The sequence below is a fragment of the Rhinoraja longicauda genome, chromosome 7 (genome assembly GCF_053455715.1).
Source record: "Rhinoraja longicauda isolate Sanriku21f chromosome 7, sRhiLon1.1, whole genome shotgun sequence".
Lineage (NCBI taxonomy): Eukaryota > Metazoa > Chordata > Chondrichthyes > Rajiformes > Arhynchobatidae > Rhinoraja > Rhinoraja longicauda.
In genome coordinates, this window is record NC_135959.1 from 69,426,304 (window position 1) to 69,439,666 (window position 13,363).

Sequence of the window (13,363 nt, forward strand, 5' to 3'; positions counted from 1 at the left end):
TGGGACTGCTACCAGTTAAAAGGCAAAATGAAATGAAGCCACTGAATGTGCCAAAAGAATCCAGCCTCCGAACTTCTTTTTATTTTCTTTCCTGAGTATTTTCACCATTTGTGTAAGAAAGAACTGCAGATGCTGGTTTAAATCGAAGATAGACACAAAATACTGGAGTAACTCAGCAGGGCAGGCAGCATCTCTGGAGAGAAGGAATGGGTGACGTTTCGGGTCGAGATCCTTCTTCACCCTTTTAAGTTATTTCATTTTTCTTTCTGTTGCTGTGATTTTGTGTTGCGTAATCTGTCCTTATTCTTCCCTAAATGCTGGAGCAACTCAGCGGGACAGGCAGCATCTCTGGAAAGAAGGAATGGGTGACGTTTCGGGTCGAGACTGTTCAGACTGAACAGTACGCGACAAAAAAGTTTTGTTTGAAACTTCTGTCTGTAGAAGGGTCTCGACCCGAAACGTCACCCATTCCTTCTCTCCAGAGATGTTGCCTGATTGTTATAATGCATAGTCTTTCAGTTGACTGAATAGTACGCGACAAAAAATTAAAAAAAGTTCGGAGGCTGGATTCTTTTCATTTCGCCTTTTAACTGGTCGAAGTCCCAGAGATCAGCATACATGCTTTAAGATGCAAAAATCCTGGCTTTACCATCAGCATCACTACCATCCTGGCTTTACCATTCGACCCAAAACGTCACCCATTCCTTCTCTCCAGAGATGCTGCCGTTCCCAGTGAGTTACTCCAGCATTATCATCATATCATATCATATATATACAGCCGGAAACAGGCCTTTTCGGCCCACCAACTCCGTGCCGCCCAGCGATCCCCGCACATTAACACTATCCTACACCCACTAGGGACAATTTTTACATTTACCCAGCCAATTAACCTACATACCTGTACGTCTTTGGAGTGTGGGAGGAAACCGAAGATCTCGGAGAAAACCCACGCAGGTCACGGGGAGAACGTACAAACTCCTTACAGTGCAGCACCCGTAGTCAGGATCGAACCTGAGTCTCCGGCGCTGCATTCGCTGTAAAGCAGCAACTCTACCGCTGCGCTACCGTGCCGCCCTTTTAGTGTCTATCTTCATTAGTGTCTATCTTCGGTTTAAATCAGCACGTGCAATTCCTTCCTACACTTTTCCTTCCCTACCTACCTCCCTACAGGTTTTGATGTTGTACAGTGCACTGTTCCCTTCGGGCTCAACTCTTCGATTCCCTCCTCGATCCCCTTGCACAATTACTGTGTAGCACAGAGCTGGATTGAAGCCATTATTTTCAGCCTCTGCAAACCAAAAATCTGTCAACTATCTCAAGCTAATAAACTGCTTCTAACTTGGGTATCCTATTTAACTCGGAACTGATCAGTCACACAAATGACGTGCTTCTATCAGTCTGACCGTCCTTCTCTCCCCTTCCGTATCTAATAAAGTATCTAGCCATCCCATTTTCAACTCCTGCCAGAAATGTTGTTGTTTGTTTAAAAAAAATTGTTGGCTGCAAATTCTGCTCACCAATTTACTTGCTGGTATTTTGTTTAGTTTAATATTATTGTTACCTGTATCGAAATACAGTGAAAAACCCTTTTTGTGCAGGAAGGAACTGCAGATGCTAGTTTAAACCAAGTATAGACACAAAAAGCTGGAGTAACTCGGTGGGACAGCAGCATCTCTGAACAGGAGGAATAGACAATAGACCATAGGTGCAGGAGGAGGCCATTCGGCCCTTCGAGCCAGCACCGCCATTCAATGTGATCATGGCTGATCATTCTCAATCAGTACCCCGTTCCTGCCTTCTCCCCATACCCCCTGACTCCGCTATCCTTAAGAGCTCTATCTAGCTCTCTCTTGAATGTATTCAGAGAATTGGCCTCCACTGCCTTCTGTGGCAGAGAATTCCACAGATTCATAACTCTCTGACAGAAAAAGTTTTTCCTCATCTCAGTTCTAAATGGCCTACCCCTTATTCTTAAACTGTGGCCCCTTGTTCTGGACTCCCCCAACATTGGGAACATGTTTCCTGCCTCTAACGTGTCCAACCCCTTAATAATCTTATACGTTTCGATAAGATCTCCTCTCATCCTTCTAAATTCCAGTGTATACAAGCCTAGTCGCTCCAGTCTTTCAACATAGGTGAATGGGTGATGTTTCGGGTCAGACCCTTCTACAGACAGAAGTTTCAAACAAAACTTTTTTGTCGCCTACTATTCAGTCAACTGAAAGAATACGCATTATAACAATCAACCCGTCCACAGTGTACAGATACAGGATAAAGGGTGTAGCGTTTAGTGCAAGGTAAAGTCTGATTAAAGATAGTTTGAAGGTCTTCAATGAGGTAGATGGGAGATCAAGACCACCCTCTAGTTGGTGAGAGGATGGTTCAGTTCCCTGAGAACAGCTGAGAAGAAACTGTCCTTGCATAAACTGACCTACTTTATGGTCTTGTCAATTATTATTGTTTGAGTCCAATTAGTTTTGTTCTGGAGAACAACTGAATGGCATATTTTTTATTGTTAAATTTGTGTTTGGAAAAGTGATCTGTGTGTGGGAAAAAAAAGTCATTAATTATATCATTAAGTGCATGCATCAATATAAATGGCATGCTTCCTGTTTGTTCTAATGCTGGAGGAATTTGTGTAATGTAATAGTTTAATACGCTATGTCCTGTAATCTTCCCTGAGCCTAACAGCTTCCAATGCCAGGCATCATCGTTCCCGACAATATTCATCACAAGGACTTCCCTGATTTCACCACCTTTTACACCTCAGCGGCCTTTCTCTGAAATCCCCTAACCATGATAGTTCCTGGTCTTCAGGTCTTTCCTTGACCTTTCCTCTCACAGAGAGAGCCTGTAAACAATCAGCCCATTTATGAACAGACTAAACTACAAGTGCAGCATCTCAATGGTGACTTAAGAGCCAAGTGATCTGGAACTCGCGAGTGTGAAAAACGTGCATGATCCATTTCATCGTTTTTACCGAATCTGACCTTGTCCATTTTGTGCCATAGCTGGGTTCCTTTGCTTCTTCACCCCAGTCTAGTTCATGCATAGTGTCTCCAGAACTCCCTCACTTCCTGTTTTTTTTATCATTCATAATTTATAAATAGGGTTTCTCTTATTTTTCTAACTCTGTATTGGCCTAGTTCCAGACTTTTTTGGTCAACAAATGTATGTTTAATATTCTTTCATAAAAAAGTGATCTATGAGAGGTCGACCTCTAGAGTTGTGTCGATGTGAGGGATAACAAACACAAAAGGTCACTGGTTGATGGTCGCAGTAGAAATTAGCCTTTGTTGTATTGTTGCCTTAATGTGCCTGTGAAGCGATAGCAAGTAAGAAAATAGACAATAGGTGCAGGAGTAGGCCATTCGGCCCTTCGAGCCAGCACCGCCATTCAATGTGATCATGGCTGATCATTCTCAATCAGTACCCCGTTCCTGCCTTCTCCCCATACCGCCTGACTCCGCTATCCTTAAGAGCTCTATCTAGCTCTCTCTTGAATGCATTCAGAGAATTGGCCTCCACTGCCTTCTGAGGCAGTGAATTCCACAGATTCACAACTCTCGGACTGAATCACAGATTCACATCTCCGTTCTAAATGGCCTACCCCTTATTCTTAAACTGTGGCCCCTTGTAAGAATTGCATTGTAAGAATTGATAGCGGAGTCGAGGGATATCAGGTGAAGGCAGGAACGGGGTACTGATTGTGGATGATCAGCCATGATCACGGTGAATGGCTTGAATGGCCGAATGGCCTCCTCCTGCACCTATTGTCTATTATCTATTGTCTATTGCATTGTTCTGTTCCCGGTGCATATGGATGGAAAAGGAATGCAGTATTCGTCAATTGCTTGCACAACTTATTGCACAGAGATCAACTTAATTTTAACATATCAAGTGTTGGTTAATAGATGGCATCGGAAAATAGTATTTTTCCATGGGTTAATATTACTGTGTGAGAACTGCGGGAATCTGTACCACCACCACGCAAATGTGATTAGCATTTAATGTGTATGTACCATCCTGTAATGTAATGGCTCAGAAATATATATATATATATATATATTTTTCTTCCTTTTTTAAAAATTTAAAAAAATATATATATTTTTGAAAAGCATATGTACAGATAGAAATAAAAGACAAATTTGTTACAAAATTCTTACATAGCTTCAATTTTAAAATTTTTAAAGAGAGAAAATAAAAATAAAGAAGAATGAAAAAAAAAAAATGAAAAAAAACCTAAAAACTATTGGGAAGAGAGAATAAAAAAAGAGTTATAACTATAAAAATTAAAGGGGTAGATCCGGGAGACAATAACCACAGTTGTACATCCAACCTTAAACTCAAGTTTCAACTTTTAATTTTAAATTTTAATTTTAGTCCTGTGTCAAACCCATTTACTTTTCTAAAAATTCAATAAATGGAGACCATATTTAATAAAATAAATCAGGTTTGTCAATTAAGGCAAATCTTATTTTTTCCAAATGCAAGGTCTCTGTCATTTCCGTAATCCACATCAGAAATATTTAACATCCATAATAATTTATTTCTTTATCATGTAATTTTAGGAAGATTTCTTATTGAAATAGTTTGACAAAAAAAGGCTGTTTTGATTTTAGTCACTTTCTAATTTATTTTGGAAACCTCTTTCCATGTGTTTTTTTGTAGGTTGGGTTAGTCAGTTTGATAAGAGGAAAACTGCTGTAACGGAAGTGAAGGTGGGGAATGTTTTTTCAGGAAAATATTGCAGTCGTGGATAGATTGCATCTAAAACATTGCAATATATACTTTGAATGTGAACTTTTCAAAACTGTACTTCATATCATATCATATCATATATATACAGCCGGAAACAGGCCTTTTCGGCCCACCAAGTCCGCACCGCCCAGCGATCCCCGTACATTAACACTATCCTACACCCACTAGGGACAATTTTTACATTTACCCAGCCAATTAACCTACATACCTGTACGTCTTTGGAGTGTGGGAGGAAACCGAAGATCTCGGAGAAAACCCACGCAGGTCACGGGGAGAACGTACAAACTCCTTACAGTGCAGCACCCGTAGTCAGGATCGAACCTGAGTCTCCGGCGCTGCATTCGCTGTAAAGCAGCAACTCTACCGCTGCGCTACCGTGCCGCAGTTTAGCAAATAATGTTGCAGCTATATTTATTCAATCGTGCAAAAAATGGTTTTGCAATTATTTTTGGACTAGAAATGTAATTTATTAATTTCATACCTGGATGTTTTGCTATCAGCAGTAAGTGAAGGACACCAACCATGAATGAATGATGCCAGTGTTTCATTAGATATGTATTTTCCAGACTTTACCACAGGATTTGCATCAAAATTTGTCACAATTTAAAAATCAAATCACCAGTGTGCCCTCCACAGGGATCTGGTTTTGTATGAGAAGATTAAGCAATATATTTCACAAAATGCTGGAGTAACTCAGCAGGTCAGGCAGCATCTCAGGAGAGAAGGAATGGGTGATGTTTTGGGTCGAGACCCTTCTTCATACTGATGATGTTTTTTCAAATAATCAGATCGAAGAATCCTTATTGAATCTCACTGATGGGAAAATATGCTTCTTCCTCTGTGCAATATGTTAATAACTGTGAACTTAACTACTTTCTAAGTTTAATTCCACTGAAATAAAAGAAACTATGTTTGCTGTACTGTAATTTGGTTAACGATTATTAGCACAAGTGACGAATGACAAATTTCCACCCATATGGAACTTAAGCCAGGAAGTTTCAGTTAAAATATTTAAATTCTAGGTCATTTACGGAAAATGAAATGGGATTGGAACGAATGATGAGACTACGCACAAGAGAAAAGTGTAAGAAAAATAACTCCAAGAATAATAAAATCTGAAGGAATTACACTATTCTCACATAATTTAATTTTCACTACCAGTAAGGTTGTAGGTTAAGATGTACTTGCATAAACCAGTCATGACATTTACTGTGTGTTTAGTGAGTAACCTGTCATAACTTCACAATTGTTCTATATGTTGTGTGGGTGGCTATGGTTTCCATAGAGGCTGTTGGGCAAGCAGGAAGCTGGCATCTAATTTACTCTTTCACATTGGTGTATTTCTGCTGTTTTCTGATTCAAATCGTGACTTTTAATTGTAACCTAGACCACGTGGACCCGTTGGGCCCAAACCTCTCCTGCATTGGTGCAGCACCCTCTCCTCCCCCCCTCTCTCCGCCCTCCCCCCTTCCCCTCTCCCCACTCCACCCCCCTCAACCCCCTTATCCTCCCTCCTCCCCCTCCCTAGGAGATAGATTTAAACTTTAAAATGTGAATAACTTAAAAAATATAACACTGATTTCAATGAAACTTCTTCCATAAGCACCAAAGGGATGACGGTGAGTAAGTTGGGCCTAAAATTATCGCGCTAAGATGTACCGTTTTGGCTGCAGTTCAGGAACAAACAAACAAACAAACAAACAAGAGTTTTTAGTATATAGATGTCGTTTAAGTTAAAAAAAAACCTTTGTCCGATCATTGACAATAGTAAAATTATAGTCATATAATAACTTTCTTCTAAAATGGATATCTTTGAAGAGGGTTTACCACACTCTCACAAAGCAATTGTAGTAATAAATGAATCAAATTATTTCACAACCTGTGGTGTGCTGCTCCAGGAATTAGTGTTTCTTGGAACTATTTGATATGCTTTTGAAGAAATTTGCAACTGGTCTGTGCAGAAAACTGCTGTTATCTTTTTGGGGAAGCAGAGAGGAAGTGAACTATCTCTCCTGCTCCTGATTTACTTGGAAAAATTTCCTTTTGGAACCTTTACATGGTTAGGGTTGGGCTCAGGTTAACCTTGACCCTAACCTATACATGCATCAGGTCAGGACAGGATCTTGACCTGATGCATGTAAAGGGTAGGGTTTGGCTACTGTTGCATCATACTTGCCATAGATTTGGGAATGGAGAAATCCGTTCCTGTGAGGTATTGGAGGAATGCTTGTAAATATGTACCCCTTTTGTTCAACATCCAAGATACTTTTTTTCTGGGTCATATATTAATTTGCGGTACCAGAATTTTGTAGATGTACTGGTTAAAATAACATAATGATCCAGAATTTCTAGTTATGGAAAGAGATTTGTTCTTGTCATTGAAGTGGAGAGAATCTACTTATGTAAAACTCTGAAGACACCAAAGCCTGCTTGAGGCAGCACAAATGCAGTGATCAGTGTAGCAGAGAAAGAGTTGAATGAACGAAAACTTTATTGTCACATGTGAAATTCTTTGCTTTTTGAATAGTTGTCCATGAAAGTTACAAATTCCCCCCCCCCCCCCCCCCCCTTCACGATAGTCCCCCCCACGCCAGGTCCCCCTTATCCAGGGGAGTAGTGCCAGAGTAGGATTAGACCAAGGATTGATGCACGTGGCCAACAAAAAATCAGGCTTAACTTGGAGCCCATGGCTACACCTTTGAATTGTCGCAAGTAACAGGAATCAAAGGAGAAGGTGCCCAGAGTAAGAACAAGCTCTGCCAAGTGGAGGAGAGTTGTAGTGGGGAAATAGTGAAAGGCTTGGATGGGGTGGATGTGGAAAGGATGTTTCCACTAGTGGGAGAGTCTAGGACCAGAGGTGATGGCCTCAGAATCAAAGGATAATCCTTTAGGATGGAGATGAGTAGGTGACTTGGACAGGTTGTGTGAGTGGGCGGATGAGTGGCAGATGCAGTTTAATGTGGATAAGTGTGAGGTTATCCACTTTGGTGGTAAGAATAGGAAGGCAGAGTATTATCTGAATGGTGTCAAGTTAGGAAAAGGGGACGTACAACGAGATCTGGGTGTCCTAGTGCATCAGTCACTGAAAGGAAGCATGCAGGTGCAGCAGGCAGTGAAGAAAGCCAATGGAATGTTGGCCTTCATAACAAGGGGAGTTGAGTATAGGAGCAAAGATGTCCTTCTGCAGTTGTACAGGGCCCTAGTGAGACCGCACCTGGAGTACTGTGTGCAGTTTTGGTCTCCAAATTTGAGGAAGGATATTCTTGCTATTGAGGGCGTGCAGCGTAGGTTTACTAGGTTAATTCCTGGAATGGCGGGACTTTCATATGTTGAAAGACTGGAGCGACTAGGCTTGTATACATTTGGAATTTAGAAGGATGAGAGGAGATCTTATCGAAACGTATACGATTATTAAGGGGTTGGACACGTTAGAGGCAGGAAACATGTTCCCAATGTTGGGGGAGTCCAGAACAAGGGGCCACAGTTTAAGAATAAGGGGTAGGCCATTTAGAACTGAGATGAGGAAAAACCTTTTCAGTCAGAGTTGTGAATCTGTGGAATTCTCTGCCTCAGAAGGCAGTGGAGGCCAATTCTCTGAATGCATTCAAGAGAGAGCTAGATAGACCTCTTAAGGATGGCAGAGTCAGGGGGTATGGGGAGAAGGCAGGAACGGGGTACTGATTGAGAATGATCAGCCATGATCACATTGAATGGCCTCCTCCTGCATCTATTGTCTATTGTCTATTGTTAATTGGCTTGGTACAAATGTAAAAATTGTGTGTGTGCAGGGACCATTGGTCGGTGCGGTGGTGCCACGGTTCTCGGTAGGCCGAAGGGCCTGTTTCTGCGCTGTGTCTCTTAACTAAACGAAACCTAGTTCCATTTCCTTAACATTGACTCCCCCCATAATTCTGGAGCGGGCGAGTTGAGAACAATTATCTCGACTGTTACACTGCAGTTTTTGGCCAATTTAATCTGTAACCAAAAAATCATTTAAAATGTTGTTGTCCATTTCCTTTCTGGCGCCAATCCAGATCAGCCTCCTGTTCAGCCCTTACTAATTGGCCCTGGTTAAACAATGGCTCAGTTTAAATGCACATATCATGGTTTTGAAATCCCTCAATGACTTCAAAGCTCTCTCCAGCTCCATTACCCGAGGCTATTACCTCAACCCTGGAACAGCCCTGCCACTTCTACCCTATTTCCTATTCTAGGGTGCTGCTTAAAAAATAAATGTAATTTATAAAATTAAATAAATGGAGAACCAATGAACTGCAGATGCTGATTTACAAAAAAAAGACACAAAGTGCTAGAGTGACTTGGCCAATCAAGTTTCCAAACTGGCATGCTGTTTCTGTATTATGCAAAATGCATTGAAACCTTGGGCTATGTGGTATTATTTCTACTCTGATATAATCTTTGTTTTTCTTTCCTGCCGGCTCTCATTGTCTAAAGTAATAACATTATTCCACATAGCCTGATACTAGCCCAGTTACTACCTTGGGATATCCTGTACCTGCCTTCTCTCCATACCCCCTGATCCCTTTAGCCACAAGGGTCACATCTAACTCCCTCTTAAATATAGCCAATGAACTGGCCTCAACTACCTTCTGTGGCAGAGAATTCCACTTCAGTCTGAAGAAGGGTCTCAACCCGAAACGTCACCCATTCCTTCTCTCCTGAGATGCTGCCTGACCTGCTGAGTTACTCCGGCATTTTGTGAAATATTCACCAGGGTGAATAAAGTTTTGTACGTGTTAAATTTCATGGAAGCAAGAAATTATAATTCTGATTGAATTACTGAAAACTTTATTGCGATCATTCAAACTTTGTAGAACCATCTTTGAGGAAGGCCTTATTTACATTTCATTTCTTTTTCCACCACCCAGTTCACTTTAAGAATAGACACCACGTGACAAGCTGCTGTAACGAATGATGAAGGATTGAAAATTAAACAAGCTATGGAGAAGGTTGGATTAGAGTAGGGATATTCAATGAGCAATTGGGTACAGTAACAGAAATAAAGTGGAAAAGTCTGCACTATTTCTATGACGTGTTGTAAATCTTCAACAACAATACATTACCTGAATCAGCAAACTGTTAAATGTCTTTCAACACAAGAGGTTTATTAAATGTCTTACCAAACTTAATGAAGTTGGACCAAATGATCAAAAGCTCAGTCAGAGAGGTGGGTTTTTACAAGTTATTTTTAAATATATTGAGATACGAGAAGTTCGGAGGATAGAAGCTTTTTCCTCGCATCCGTCCTTCATCTTTTGTACAAGAGGGAAAATTAATCCTAGATATGAACTATCTGAAAATGGGAATGTTTTCTTTTTTATCAAGCAGCATCCACCTACTCTCCTGTAACCTGTTCATGGTGACTTAGTCATGTGGATTTAGAACTGGGTTATTCATAGAGGTAAAAGAAAGAGATTCTGGCTGGAGGTTCGTGAGCAGTGGAGTTCCACAGGGATCTGTGCTGGGACCTCTGTTGTTTGTGGGAGATGACATGCATGTATATGGGTAGGTTGGTAAGTTTGCTGGCGGCACCAAAATTGGAGGAGTTGCAGACAGTGAGGAAGGCTGTCGGAAGATGCAACGGAATATAGGTCAGGTGGAGAAATGGCAGATGGACTTTAATCTGAACAAGTGGGAGGTGTTGCACTTTGGGAGGTTGAATGTTAATAATAATATAATACTAGACAAAGTGGACCCGTTGGGCCCAAACCTCTCCTGCATTGGTGCAGCACCCTGTCCTCCTCCGTCCCCTCTCTCCTCAACCTTCCCCCACCTCTCCTTTCTGCCCCCTTCCCTCCTCCCTCCTCCCCTCCCCCTCCCCTTTTAAACTTTAAAATGTGAATAACTTTAAAAATCTAACACCGATTTCAATAAAACTACTTGCATTATCACTAAAGTGACAATGGTGAGTAAGGTGTGCCTAAAATTGTCGTGCTATCGTCTACCCTTTTGGCTGAAGTTCAGTCACAAACAAGATAACAAACGAGAGTTTTAGTATATAGATATTCCTTTATTCGTCCTTCACCGGGGAAATTTACAGTGTTACAGCAGCAAAGTGGATAGCAAGAGAGCAAGAGATCATTCATTATAAATAAAAGATACATAAATTGTCATCAGTTTTCTGTGTGTTCTTAGCTGTTATTGTTGACTCGCCTGCTGGGAGCAGTGCTGGTTGTGCAGTCTCACAGCAGCGGGAAGGAAGGACCTCCTATATCTCTCCTTCACGCACTTGGGTTGAAGGAGTCTGTCACTGAAGGAGCTACTCAGTGCAGTGACAGTGCCATGCATGGGGTGGGAGTCGGAGAGGGGTGGGAGTCGGAGAATGTTGGGAGAGGGAATGCATTTAATGCCAAGGCCTATAACAACATTAATGTGCAGGGGGATCTTTGAGTCCATGTTCATAGCTCACTGAGGATGACAGCACAAGTAGATAGGGTGGTAAAGAAGGTGTATGGGATGGGTTGAGTATAGAACCAGGAAGTCATGATGCAGCTCTCTAAGACTTTGGTTCGACCACATTCAAAGTATTCCTGGCACTTTATTACAGGAAGGATGTAGAAGCTTTAGAGAGGGTGTGGAGGAGGTTTACCAGAATGCTGCCTGGATAAGAGGGTTCCAGCTACAGTGAGAGGTTGGATAAACTTGGATTGTTTTCTCTTGACACATTAGAGGTTGAGGGGAGACTTGATAGAGGTATAAAATCATTAATTTAAAGCATCGACTGGGCAGACGGTCAAAACCTTTTTCCCAGGGTGGAAAATGAAGGCACAGCTTTAAGGTGAGAGGGGGGAAGTTTAATGGAGATGTGCGGGACAAGACTTTTACACAGAGTGGTGGGGGCTTGGAATGCATTGCCGGGGCTGTGGTAGAGGCAGATCCAATAGTGGTGCTTAAGAGGCTTTTAGACAGGCACATGGAAATGCAGGGAATAGAAGGAGATGGATCATGTACAGGCAGCCGAGATCAGATTAACTTGTCATCCTCATAAGTTCTCCTCCTCTCTTCGACGAGAGTTTAGCAACATGCTCCCTCGTTGCTCCCCCTCTGCGATTTCTCCTGCCCTCCTACTCTACGACCACATCTTGACCCAGACTCGCTACCTCAAATTTTGCCTGGGCAGTTTGCAGCCCAGTGGTATGAACATCGACTTCTCCAACTTTAGATAGTTCCTCTGTCCATCTCTTCCCCTCCTCCTTCCCAGATCTCCCTCTATCTTCCTGTCTCCACCTACATCCTTCCTTTGTTCCGCCCCCCTGACATCAGTCTGAAGAAGGGTCTCGACCCGAAACGCCATCCATTCCTTGTCTCCAGAGATGCTGCCTGCCCTGCTGAGTTACTCCAGCTTTTTGTGTCTATCATCTGTACTGTTCTATGTTTTATATCTTGTCAAGAAGTCCTAATATATATTCAGATGCCTCTACCTCTTTTAGAACTAAACCATTTAATTTGTTTTGCCTCTTTTTATTCTGTTGGAAAATATAATTTCTCAGTTCTCTCGTCTTAAATTTCATTGATTTGCCCATTCGGCCAGTCTGTCTATTACTATCCCCCACACAGTTTGCCATTACTCTAAACTCAGTTTAGTTTATTGTCATGCATACCAAGGTACAGTGAAAAGCTTTTGTGTGCTAACCGTTCAGGTGAAAGACAATGATTACAATCGAGTCATTTACAGTGTATAGATACATGATGAGGGAGTAACGTTTAGTGCAAGGTAAAGCCAGCAAAGTCCGATCAATGATAGTCCGAGGGTCACCAAAGAGGTAGATCGTAGTTCAGCACTGCTCTCTGGTTGTGGTAGGATGGTTCAGTTGCCTGATAACAGCTGGGAAGAAACTGTCCCTGAATCTGGTGGTGTGCGTTTTTACACTTCAATACCTTTTGCCCAACGGGAGAAGGGGGAAGAGAGAGTGGCCAGGGTGCGACTCGTCCTTGATTATGTTGCTGGACTTACCCAGGCAGCGTGAGGTACAAATGAAGTCAATAGAAGGTTTGTGTAATGGTCTAAACTGCCTCCACAATTTGCTGCAATTTCCAGCGGTCCTGGATGGAGCTGTTCCCAAACCAAGCTGAGATGCATCCTGATAAAATGGTTTCTATGGTGCATCTGTAGAAGTTGGTGAGAGTTGTCGGGGACATGCCGAACTTCCTAAGCCTTCTAAGGAAGTAGAGGCGTTGGTGTGCTTTCTTAGTCGTTGCTTCAACATGGGTGGTCCAGGAGAATTTGTTGGTGATACTGACTTAGGAAACTTAATTCTTTGCACTTAGGTCATATATCTACTTCAAAGAAAAGTTCGGTCCCACCATTGATTCTGATTTCTGCATTGGACCTGTGCTTCTGGATTTAAGTGTATTTTGTGCTTCCATTGACTTTATTCCGTGGGCTCCCATTTTGCTAACCAGACTTATGCTTGTGACTTTGTGAAATGGCACCTGAAATCCATACAGACAGCTACTGTATTCCATTGTCACTCTGTTGCCTTCTCAAAAATAATCAGTCAAATTTCTGGAACAATAAATCCTTGGTGGCTGATCAAATCCAAATTGATGGCAGAAATATTTCGGCTTTCAAAGATAAATT

The 13,363-nt window shown here is 41.8% G+C and overlaps 1 protein-coding gene across 1 annotated transcript in view; it reads left to right on the forward strand.

Moving 5' to 3' along the window:
* The window catches only part of arhgap42a (Rho GTPase activating protein 42a), a 280,741-nt gene that overhangs the window by 12,852 nt on the left and 254,526 nt on the right, over window positions 1-13,363 (forward strand). The window lies entirely within an intron of this gene.